This window comes from Silene latifolia, chromosome 8 (assembly GCF_048544455.1).
Source record: "Silene latifolia isolate original U9 population chromosome 8, ASM4854445v1, whole genome shotgun sequence".
Taxonomy (NCBI): Eukaryota; Viridiplantae; Streptophyta; class Magnoliopsida; order Caryophyllales; family Caryophyllaceae; genus Silene; species Silene latifolia.
In genome coordinates, this window is record NC_133533.1 from 20,353,422 (window position 1) to 20,364,541 (window position 11,120).

An 11,120-nucleotide genomic window follows, 5' to 3' on the forward strand; every position below is an offset into this window, starting at 1 on the left:
CCTAAGTCACAAAATCGACACGTGTTTACGACCTACCGATCGTAAACACAAGCCTTACACATATTGTTTGGTACCGTCGCCGTGCATTCGACCGACCCATTTGACCAACTCAATTCATCAATCAACATGTTTTAATTAACATATTTTCAAAACCAAATCCTTTTTTAAGGCACTCTTTTAAACTTCTTGATTGTGAGTAGTCGCTACGAGCAAACCGTCTCTAAAGTCGTCTACGTCGCAAACATCAATACACGTAAGTTTGAGGGTGTAAACAACTCACCTATTTCATATCTTTACTGTTTTTATGAGTTTATATGCATGGACAATGCATAACACGATTCAAATATAGGTTAGACGAGCCAAAACCGAGTTTTGGCCCGAGACAGAAGCCCTTTGCTATGCAAAGTGGCTCGCGCCTTGTGAGTCTCGGGTCAGACTCATCCGTGTTTGTTCTCATCTTTCCTCTTTATTTCATTTCTTATTTGGAATCGGTTTTTACCATTTCAAATGTTTCAAATCATTTTTATGACAAACTTTTTAGCCATAAATCATAATCACCCTTGGTTATTAATACCATGACGGTTTAATCCATGACTCGGTGATATTAATTGGTCAATTACATTTTAAAAGAAATTCTTTTCTTTTATCTACCATTTTAATTCATTTTTATGATAAACATATTTTGACCATTACAAAAATCATCCTTGGTTCCTTATACCATGACGGTTTATTCTGTGACTCGATGATATTATTGGTTAATTACATTTTAATGGGTATTTTAACCCCCTTTTATTTTATTTACCATTTTTCTTATTTGTTTACATTTGTAAATATATTAGTCATAATCCATAATCATCCTTGGTTGTTTATACCATGTCGGTTTAATCCGAGTACGATGACAAACTTGACTAATTACAAATAATCGAACTTAACATAATTAGTTCAAATCAAATATTTTCGTTTTACACATTTTACTATGCTTTTCAAACATGCAAATCCGACAACGGATATTACTAACACAATAGTAATTATTCCGAGTCATGCAAATCATATTTGCAAATCTTTCATCATAAATACGGTTTTAAACAATCTTTTCAACAACCAGGAGACGCCCCTTGGGTTGGCTCATGGCTCGCGCCCCAAGGCAGCTCCTGTTTTCATATTTTAAAACCAGGGCAGAGCCCATTACCTCGCCAATAAGCTCGCGCCCTAATGGGGTTTCCTGGCTCTGTTCTGCCTCGTTTTTAACACTTGTCTAGGACGATCGCGATTACAGTTAATCTGAATACATGACGGATCAGATTGGCAAGCTTACGTTTTTACACTTTGTCATTTAAACACACTTCTTTTTCAAATAAATGGATCGTGTTAAGCATCATAACCCGAATTTGGTAAATGGATGTTTAATTTCCGTTTTCACATGCAAATCAATCTAGATCCAACTTGATATCTTATGCTTGATATTTGGATTAACAAACCGACTTAGAAGGCTCACATGTTAGGTTAAACTTTTAAATACGCATTCATGCATTTTCACCGTTTTATCAACTTTTGCACTTAAACAACCACGATCGATCAGTAGAGGCCGCTAACGCGGGCGGGATTGGGTGTCTGATTAAAAGGCTTCCCAATAAGTATCCTCACTCCTTACTCAGAACCTTTGGATAGTGGATGGCCTTATCCAGGGCGTACGAGAGTCATTTTAGGCGTAGAATGCTAAAAGGGGGACGAGTCCTTATCTTTAATACCTATGTCAAACACCGCTTTTTGCCTTGATTGACCTAGGTATAAAGTGGATTCGAACGGGTTCCAAGCATCCCACAAATGCTTGGTGGCGACTCCAAACATGTCTAATCGTTTCGAGACTTTTATCGAGACGAAACCGACCGATCTAAAACGATCCGGTCGAAAGCATTTTTACGCCGCTGAGCGTGGCTTTCAAAAGACCGCTGCATGTCCACAGATTGGCTTAGCGTGCAGGTGGCCCGTGACCGCAGTTCGGTAGGTGGCCCAGATCCATAGACCGGCTCGTGGCCCATGTCCACAGTCCCCAAGAAAACTATATGCAAAACTGATGGAACATAAAAGAAAACTCAGAGCTTGCTACAAATTGTCCACTTAAACCAATTTAATGCAGCATACTAACACTTATAACAAAAACTGTCAAATGCAAACGAGTTGTAGGATGTTTATATTAAAGCTGAATTGTTGACCTTGCAAGACCTTTAATGATGGACTCTCACGAGTCACTCTTCTCTCATGAAGTAAAGGGTAAGTATATAAATGTAAGAGAGAGAAAATAGTCACTCACCTAAACTACGGCCCACATAAACATGCATGCAACTAATATGACAGACAATTTTAACTACCGCACACACATTCCAACCAAACAAGGTCTGTCACAGCCGAGGGCTTATAAAAATATGGTAAAGTGAGGCAATGGGTAAGAAAAGGCAAAAAAAGTATGAAAAATATGGAGGTAAAGCGTTAAGCTAGCACCTAAACAATACCATATAACAACATCCAATTCCTAACCAATTATAAAATCAAACTCAAGTACCCTTCATATGGCACAAAAACTCACTCAACCAACACAACTCCTCAAACGATATAGGTAAAGTATAGGAGTAAGACCGTCACAAACGAATTTTTCTTTTTACACGGTCTGTTTTTCTTTTTCTTTTCTTTCCTTTCACGTTTTTTTTTCTTTTTTTTTCTTTTCTTTTCAATTTTTTTCTCATCCTCCTTTTCCATAAATTACCAGCTCCTGATAATACAATACAAACCAAACTTGGCACAATAAACAATATACCACAGAACAATCTAAACTAGCTTGACAAGCCAGGCTAAATTTGGATGTAGTTAAGGGTGAACAGACAAATTTGGCTAAATGTGGAGTTAAATAGGTAAAAATGAAAGAAAAGGGGAATGTAAGCGCCTCCCTGCATGTGACACCAACCACTAACCTGAATGTATGCAAGCAAAAAACAATTGAATCTTTACACCTTAACATAAAAGTCACTAAGGGTGTACACTGTTCAAATGAACAGTAATTGAACGACACCGTTTTGGGTGTGTGTAGCTGCGAATAGCGGTGGGCTATTGGGCCTGTTTTTCAACTGCAGTTAGAAGTTGGGCCTTCATATTACTACGCGTCGTTTTGTATGGTTTTAGACTTTTGTTTTAGGTCTTCTCTTTCCCCGTCTCTCCTTCCCTTGCTCTCTTTTCTCTTTCCTCACTACCTTTCTCCATCGAAATTCCTCCTTATCACCATTTTTTTTCTTAGATTTTACAAATCATTCCCTCTTCAAGCACCTTTTACCTTTCTTTCCTCTAAAGAAGCAGATCCGATGTACGTCGCATGCTTCACTTTCATGCCGAGGTCATCCTTTGATTTACTAGGTAATTTTTTCACTTATCTCCAATTTATTTTGGTTTTTTAGTTTGATTTTAGGTTATAATTGGAAATCATGATTTTTTATTTCGATTTTGATTGATTAATTTCACTTTTGAAAACTGGATTGAAAACCATTTATCTTCATTTCATGTAGTTTGATTGATTGATTTCACTCTTGTTCCTATTTTGTTTGGGTTTATTGCTGTTTTACTACTTATATCTGCTTAATTAGGTTTGTCGTAGTGCATTTTTATTAATCCAGAACTTGATTTATTCATGTTTCTTCAACGTGGCTGTTCTTTTCTCTCTATTATCTCAATTGCTTGATTTTTTTATGCCGAGTTTTAGTTACTCCGGACAATTTTGTATACCATAGTTCCCTACTTCCCTTCAACAATTAGCAATCTCTTCTTTTTCGTATTAGCAAGTTCCTGATCGGAGAATTGCTTAGTCAAGCTTTGCAGACCATCAAGATGGTTTCTTTGCCACATGAACACTGATTCAAAACCAAGGATCCATAAAAATATGAAAAGGGTTTTGTGATTTGATAAAATTGTGACTGTCCATTTCTTTTATTCAACTTTTTTGGTGATGAAACAGTGAGAATTTGATTTTTTTTGGTGTATTTATGAGGAAATTTGGAAGCTTTTTAGTGGGGTTTAGTGGAATTGTATAGGAAATTGAAGAGTGATGAAGAATTTGTGAAGGATCATTGGGGTTAAGGGTGATTTAAGTGAGCAAATGGGGATTGGTGAGGAGAGATGTCAGAATCAAAATCAAGTGTGATAAATTTGTTTGAGTGATTTGGAAGGTAAGATGGTGGAATCTTTTGTTTATGTAGTAGTGATTAGTATTAACTGATTCGGGGAAAGTTAATTAGAATACGTTAGAGTCGGTACTCTAATGAGGTTTTTAAAATGGACTTGGTAAGATAATAGGAATAATGTTACCTTTAGCCTTAATAGGAAGTCGATTAAGTTTTCTAAGAGACCGTCTTACATTAGATTAGTAGGCAAACAAAACAAAATGTTAAATAATATAATAATTACCTACATCATGTGAACGGTCTTACATGAACATTATTGAGTGACTGTCTCGTATGACGATTATTGATAGTACTCTCGTTATCATAACCAATGGTGTTATAAGGGATATTTAGAGCAATAATCGTATATTTACTTTATGAACTCTTGGAAGTTTTTTGGAATAGGGCCACACCGCTTGTTCAACAAATGAGATTAGCTTTGTCAATGACCGTGTTAAATGAAACTTAATTCGTATACTTCTTAGTTTTGCAACCTTTCTATACGAATTTCATTCTAAGTTTTAGAGATACAGTTGCTCTGTTCATACGAGGATAAGGTGCATAGATTTTTAACCTCACCAAGTTGAGGACATTTAAGCAGATAGCATAATGTGGTTATCATCATTGTTGTTACCTTAAACCATATGTTGGATGATTGTGTGACAAAAAAAAAACTCTTTAATGAGTTATTTGGAGTGATCTCGGTTTAATGGTTTATCATTCTTCTTTTCAGATCATTTGCAATTCAGATAGCTTAAAAGGCATGGTTGGGCAGTTTTTATCTTAGGTTGGTACTCCAGAATTTACATTGTCAGCGTGGCAGCTAGACAAGCGGAATATTGAATGTCGTGGGGGAACACAAGAAGTTGTGTTTTCTTCAGCTTATATTGTGTAAATGTATAATGTGGGCAGGTTGAAGAAGAGATTCGGACCAGAAAATAAGAGATTTGAGAATTTAGCATTACTGGATTTGGCGCAAAATGCAGTTTGTTTGATCTGATCCTTTATTAGTAAGCTTTTGTTCGTTCATTTTATCGCTAACAAAAAAATGAAGCAAAGTGTCACTTGACATGGGTTTAATGTTATTTGGTTTTCTGAACACCTGCAGTGATTAGTATCGACATGAGGTAAGGAAGGTGCTTTGCGGTGGAATTATTGGAGGCAGGGATAACGGACATGATTGGACTTGCAATTGGGGTCGAAGCCTTGAGAACATTACCTATCCCCCTCAGGTTTTTGCTTCATTCTCTCTGTATCTGTGGCTGAACATTGGGGGATATTAATAAGGAGTAGGTCTCGTGAGAGACGGTCTCTTAATAAGCTTTATTAAGAGACCATTGTACAATTTTAAGAAAAAGTGGTACTAAAGGTAATAAAATAGGTACAAATCATGATTAATGATAAAATGGGTACATTTATTATGTATATAGGTACGAAATTACTATATCACAATCAACAATAAAAATGGTACGAAATACAAATAAAAGGGTACGAAAGATTGGTCTCTCAATAACTTAGTGAGAGACCGTCTCTCCCAAGTTTTAGTGATTAATAAGTTTCCTGTGTGTTTTAGTATTAAGTAGCATGAAAGAAGAAGGGGTAAATAAAAGTAGGATGGAGGGGGTAGATGATTTGTATGGTTGGTTTAGGACTAATATATATTTAGTAAGCAGTTAACATAATTCTCTCTTAATGATATACTACATATGTCTTTATTTTGAAAATAGGAGATGACACTGGAAGAGTATAGGAAGGTTCTGAGGGAAAAGTGGAAGAGCTTTTTTTTGGATGGGATAAACTAATTGTCTCTTGTTTATCTTTTCAGATCCATAGGAGTCTTACTTGACAAATTCATGCCCCCCTTGCGCAAGGCAAGACCTGATCCAGAAATGAAGGCATATCAGAAATAGGGAGAAATTTCTGGCGGCTTTGCGTCTCTGAAAATTAGAATAAAAATTGATAGATGTTTACCTGCTTTGGATTTCAGCATGTTTAATTTCAATGCTTGGTGGTGTGAGTTTTAATTACTACTCAGTCATTCTAAATATCGGTGCTTTGGATATTTAAGAAATTAACATTGTAAGTAATGTAACTTTACTTATCTCTTTTGTTATACTATAGAACTTGTGCAAATTTTGTGCCCCTTTTTTAAAAAACCAAAGTACAACAAATAAGAGTCTCGACTTCGCGGCTAGCTATCACGAGCTATTTGGGCCTTTATTAGAATCACCAACTTATGGCTAAAGGTAATCGAGTAGCATAATATATCAATTTTTTGAGTAAGGTCAAATGGAACTGATTAACATAATATATCAATTGTGAGGGTAAGGCCTGAATGTCTTTTATGCTCCGCTGGTATGACTTTAGCTATTTGAAGTTATGAACTACTGCCACCATTGACCTTTGTTATCGGAAAATATATCTTTCCAGATTCGTATGTGCTCTCTCCTATGTGCCTTCTCCTTCTCCTAGAGCTTTATGTGCCCTCTTATGGAGCTGTACATGAAATGTCTCGTATTCAAAGGAGGCTTTATATGCTCTTTCATGTGACTTACTTGAGATGTCAGGACCTCAGGGTGTCTAGCAGTGGTTAGCTCAAGGCAAAAGGCAAATTACTATCAGAGTTCAGGAAGGACTTCCAGTGTATTCTTTATTAGCTTTTTTTTTTGTTGTAGTTGTTTTTCATAAGTCCTGTGGTTGGACGAGGAGGTTGAGGTTGGAGGAGAAGGAGGTTTGGGGTTGGGGTTGGGGTTGGAGGAGGAGGAGGATGAGGAGGGGGAAGTTGAGGTTGTATAGGATGAGGTTGAAGGAGGAGGAAGAGACGGAGCTTGAGCTTTGAGTTTGAGATTGAGGTTGAGGTTGGAGGAGGTTGAAATCGTTGGTAATGGCGTTTCAGTTACATAATAAAGAGATTTGTAAGTTTCTAGATTTGGGAGACTGGCTGTCATCCTTTTATGTTAGCATCAAACAAAATCGTTGGTAACCTGTGTTCGGATGTGCAACTTTATACTATTTACATCTATTGCTGAATAGATTAACTATAGATTATTTGTTTTGATGAATTGCATTATTTTGTATTTCAGCTTATCAAGGAGATAATATCTTGGAATCACTTTTGTGTTGTAGTTGGTGGATCTAGCTTTTATGCACAGGTATGTTATGGCTTTCATGTGCTTGAACAAGTTTTATGCATTACTTTTGAGCAAACTGAGATGGGTTTACATATAACATGCTCCCCTTTTTTGTTTACAACTTTCTAGAATGTGACAGTTGTAGACTTGTAGTTTGGTAGGTGTAGATTACAAAGTAAATAAGTAAATTCTCAGAAGAAATTCCTTAGATGTTCTTTTACAACTTTGTTGGATTCTACCTTGTCATCCCATGTCACATTCAGGCTCGTCATTCCTTTTTGCGCTTGACGATGCCTTAGGAAATGAGGATGACATACATTCAGGAAATTGATCAGGTAAGGATAAGAGTTATTTTGTGGAGCAAATAAAATTTAAAAACATTCAAGCTTTTGGTCATTATGAGTGTAATTTAGGATTTTCCCTTCTGGACATAGATCATTAGCAAGAATACTAGAATGAAGAACCACCGGAGAGTAGTTACAGGCTTACAGCTATATCTGTCCTAAAGCTGTAGATCCTGTGAGGGTTAACATAAATAATCTTGTGGCAGCTAACAGAGATGGGATCTTGTTGCAACCGATAGTTACAGCTTTTTTTTTCTTTGATTCTGTTTTAGGTTTTTGATTATACTTTGAAGTTTGAATTTAACATGGCAAGCGATAAACACATACTAAGATGCAAATGTTAGTTCGGTGCAGGATCCATGTTTCAGTCATTCGTAAACTTGAATGATGAGATTCTGGATTGGAATCTAATCAATTTTTTTTATCTTGCACACAATCCGTTCATATGTACCAACCAACATTGGGCATCCTCATACTACATGCTGACTTCTGACACAAACTTAATACTATAATATTTTATGTGGTGATTAGTTTAAGCCACTTGGAAATCGATTTGCTCTAAAGTCAGCACAATGGTCTCTCTCTGAGCCAAGCAAAACCCCATGTAATCGAATGGGAAAGAATATTTGTAATATGTTTTTCTTCCTTGCTTAATGTTCAAGAGTAGACGGGCTTCGATTCCATACATATGGACCAGAGCCTTGAAGACGGGTTTTAAACACGGTAATAAATGGAGGTGAAACCTTTTTTTCTTTGGCAACGCCCAACGCCTCTGATATAATTTTGATGTTAATGGGTGGTCCCTGGCTCTTGTTAACTTCAGCTAGATGTCTGTTTGTGAGTGTGGAGCTCACAACTTATCAAATGAAGGACTATAGTGCAGCTATTCATATGTTTCTTTCACGAATTTCAGAGTAAGGACGGTGCTTTCTCTTGGTGCTTTTTCAGCTGTAATAGATCCGTCAACAGAGCTTCCTATGGGTAGAACAGCGGCAGACCTGGCTTCAACTAATGGATACAAAGGGATATCTGGTTTCCTTGCAGAGCAGATTCTTTGACTGCACACTTTGAGACTCTCACTGTGGGTGAACAAAAGGTGGATGCTACACTGGCAAATTCTATAGGCAAAGCTGTACAAACATTAAGAGAAAAGATGGCAACACAAGCTTATGAAGGTGACGGGTCAGACTTGGCACTGAAGGACTCATTGGCAGCTGTTGGTAAATGCCACTCAAGCTGCTGATCGCATTCACCAAGTTTACAAAATGCAACAATTCTAGAGGAAGCAAATTAGTGATACTTTTGGTGATGACGAGTCTTTGCTGATGGATGAACATGTTCTTTTACTTCTATCATCTAGGATTCCGGAGCTTGGGCAGTTATGAAGGGTATAGATTGAAAACAACTTTTTCTTTTTAGAAACCTTTTTCATTCTATTTGACATGTGTTAACGGAATATACAAATAGAGTTGGATACTGGCATCATTTATTCATTTACAACCTAAACTTATAATTGAATTTTAGTCTGTACTTATGTGACATTTTCAGCTTTCTGTCATCTCATACCTCCTGTTTAGATTTCGTCATCTGTTAAAAACCAGAAAGTGGAACATCAAATTGATAGACCTTTTGAGCTTAAGGCTGTTTGGAGAACACCGTGCTAGAGCCGATTCTAGAGAGATGCAAGTAGTTAAATTAAAATTCTTTTCATTGTCACGATTATACCTACTTGGAAATAAATGGTGTGATATGTGACGTGTCTTCTAATTCAGCAGTCTAAACAATAAGTTGAAGGGTCCATCAAGGGATAGATGTTAGCCAAGCTTGGGCAAGAAGATAAGATGATAATATAGTCGAAGAGTCGTGAGAGCACTTGAAAACTGTAGGTCTCCATAATTATGTTTGAACAACTAAGTACTCGCTTCAAACTTACAATTATGTTCAACAACCAAGTATTCAATTTGCATCAATTGATTTTTTTTCCTATTACGGTTCGATGTTCTATTAGTTTTAAAATACTTAATGGTGTTAGCTAATAACTACTAATTTGCAAACTATTTTTACCGTTATAAAATTTGAACAAGGTTTATTACTAAGTTCAAATTATTTTGTTTTTACAAAATTTGAACAAGTTAGAATTGACCGCTTGTCAAACAATTCGCGAGTAATAATATCTTGGGGTATCACGCGCGAAGCGCGTGATACAACAACTAGTTTCATAAAAGTGCAAAAGTGATGAACATGTTATGCAAGGAGTACTACTTTCAATTCCTACAAGAACTGGTCATGAATGACACCAGTTATACGGCTCTAATAACTCAGAAATTATAAAGTAGTTTGCCAATTTTTTCCGGTCAAGTCTATATGATCAGCTGTATTTTTAACATTAACTCGTAGATTATGCAATAAGACAATGCTAAAGGATATTAGTTTATGCAACGCTAAAGCAAAATGACAAACAGTAGTACAATTTCATCATCGAAATACACTGTTCCGACTCAACCTATATGCTAAAATAAACGTGAAATTTGTTTGAATTTAATAAATTTTCTGATTTTTATGAAATTTTTGAATTTTTTTGAAAATAAAAGACAATGCAAACGGAAATCAAACATGACAACATAAATGTAATAAAAACAACATGCAGACACAGATATGGATGCATAACCTCCCCAAACCAAACCGTACAATGCCCTCATTGTACCCAAAAATAGGGAAAGGAAATACAAACTAAAAAGGATAGAGTGGAGATGCGGAAAACTCACAAGAATACGCGAAGTAGCGACCTCCCCAAACCAGCTAGCAACATGGGAGGTCTCTAAATAGCTCCAAGACAGTGTCACAGGAAGCGAATCAAAGCAAGTCAAATCGATCGAGAGAGTAGATTACTCGATCGAGGAAAAGGAGCTGCAAAAGTGGTCGATCGAGGAAAGGGAAATTACTCGATCGAATGGTCGTCAACTGTGGTTGCTCAATCAAGAGGAACCTGCAGACAAGAGACGGCCAAAAACCAAGCCTAAATTGTTCACAGTCTATGGTTTGAAAACCATTTATTGCACACACAACAAAAACTGAAATGTAAATCAACTAAAAACTTAAACTCTGGGTTGCCTCCCCGACAACGCTAGTTTCAGACAGGTCCCAGCTCGACCATCTTTTCTTTATCCAGTTGCTCCAGTTGGTCACAATCAAAGGAACCCAAAGCTCTTAGCATGAGATCATAAACCAGCGCATGTGCTACACAAGAGCATAAGTGGCACCAAAATAGAAAAGGAGCATATAAGAGCAATCTGAAGTACCGTCTCAGACTAAGAAATTTTCGATGACGAATATGGTGAAATATTATTAACTTATTCGTTCAATTGGGAGGGGGTGGAGTATTGAAACATAAAGCATAAGTCTTATGAGGTAGTGTACTATTTATACCAATAATAATAAAATTA

At 36.6% G+C, this 11,120-nt stretch overlaps 1 long non-coding RNA gene across 2 annotated transcripts; it reads left to right on the forward strand.

Moving 5' to 3' along the window:
• The first annotated feature begins 3,180 nt into the window (after nucleotides 1–3,180).
• LOC141596561 (uncharacterized) lies at nucleotides 3,181–9,209 on the forward strand. 2 transcript variants are annotated; one of them, XR_012522507.1, is made up of 5 exons: nucleotides 3,181–3,382; nucleotides 4,936–4,989; nucleotides 5,115–5,212; nucleotides 5,311–5,434; nucleotides 8,591–9,209. It is a non-coding gene; the product is annotated as an uncharacterized LOC141596561 (long non-coding RNA). The 2 variants fall into 2 exon arrangements; XR_012522506.1 differs by having other exon boundaries at nucleotides 3,200–3,402.
• The last annotated feature ends 1,911 nt before the right edge of the window (nucleotides 9,210–11,120 follow it).